The 1632-nt window shown below is 38.3% G+C and overlaps 1 protein-coding gene across 1 annotated transcript in view; it reads left to right on the top strand.

Annotated features, from left to right (window-relative positions):
- PDE1A (phosphodiesterase 1A, calmodulin-dependent) overlaps positions 1-1632 on the top strand; it is a 362008-nt gene that overhangs the window by 286554 nt on the left and 73822 nt on the right. The gene's annotated exons all lie outside the window — the stretch shown is intronic.

Here is a 1632-nt window from a genome sequence, read left to right as displayed (position 1 = left end):
TTTTTTTCACTTGTCACAAGTATAAGGGAAGCCAAATAAAAGTCTCCTGTTTCAGCTTTGGAACCTCTGGTCTGAAGGTGACATTGAAGAGATACGGTATGTCATATTCGTGGGTAAATAGAGAAATTCAAATCCACGATGTGACTTTACCCTCAGACTTTTAAGAAATATTTATTGCAGGAACTAACAGCCATTCCAACTTCTCTGGAAGACTGGGAAATCTAGCCCAGCCTGGCATGACTCCTAGAAAGTTAAAATCATTAGTAAAGATCATATAGTTGCTTTATGAGAAGGCCATGACTACCAAATATAACTTCCCTCTATTTTAGCAGTTTGGGCTTGGAAATTTGCTTCTGATTTTATTCATCCTTTAGCAAAAATGTGTCAGTGGCTCTTTAATCATCCACTAGTTTGGTCATTACAAACATTGTCTGGGGTGATAGAACGTTAGCATTGTCTGGGATCAAAAAAATGCATTTCAGCTAAAAAGAATAATGAAAAATTTTACAGTAAATGGTGAAAGGAAAGGCAAAATGAGTTCACAAATGTATTGACTATTTTGACAAAACTAGGTTAGTTTTGACAGGTTTTGGAAAGTTATTTTAAGAAGTTTTCTCTACATGAAAAAGTTGTGATAGGGGAGTATTAATTTTCATGCATATGAATGTGTTAGTTCTTTGAAACAAAAAAGGCATTATAGAAATATTTATTCAGCTAAAACTCTCCAAACCTTTGTTACGCCTCATATTTGATACAGAGAAGACTGAGTCGCCTACGTTTAGTTGATGCCTTGCTATTTCAGGATGGCCCTATCAGTGTGACATTTATGGAGCACTTTAGTTGCAGTTCAACACTGTCGAGTGACTAATGCATCCTGTCACCTGCAAGATGTTTTAAGGACCATTGCCTGAAAGGGGTTGCAATGAAACCATTGTTCTGTTTGCTAATGTCGTAAGGGACACCTTGAAGCCTGGGAGTGGACTACGCAGAGGAGAGTCGATGCTAGTACTTGCTTGTCTCTTTCTCTCTTCTTTTGTCACTTGATTAACTTGTAGCCCTGTGCCACGGTGACAGTGATGTGCAGTAACTCAGTCCATTTGCTAAAGAGCAAATGCTTTACAGAGTGCTGCCAAGCTGCTTCCAAATGTCTCTTTGAATCTGAAATCACCCAAGGGCCTTGGCCAGAGAACTCTTGCACTTGAGGGCTCCTGGAACGTGTGTTCTCTCTAATATTAAGAGTAGAAGAAAGAGATGACTTGAAACCTATTTCCTTTGGAACTTGTAGTTCACTGACTACATCCAGAAACAGTCTTCCCTACTCTGGAATGACTCAATTTTTCTGTGATCAATCTACAGAAAATTTGGCACTATTTCACTATTCTGTTCCACATAGTAAATGGCTTCCCATGCAGCACTGTTAGGAAGAGTAGAAAGAGTATGGGCTTGGGAAGCAGTCGGATTGCTCCACCGCTTCCTAATTCACTAGCTCTCTGCCTGGGTTCCTTTTTCACAAAAATGTAACTAATAATACAAACCATCTCATAGAATGGCAATGAGGAGTCAATAAAATCATATTCGTAAAGCCTAAGACATAATACTTATTAACACATACCTTAATACAAATAAATAAAT

The sequence above is a fragment of the Propithecus coquereli genome, unplaced genomic scaffold (assembly GCF_000956105.1).
Source record: "Propithecus coquereli isolate 6110/MARCELLA unplaced genomic scaffold, Pcoq_1.0 Scaffold35, whole genome shotgun sequence".
NCBI lineage: Eukaryota > Metazoa > Chordata > Mammalia > Primates > Indriidae > Propithecus > Propithecus coquereli.
Note: the sequence above shows the minus strand (reverse complement) of the source record. Positions and strands in the feature narration are given on the sequence as shown.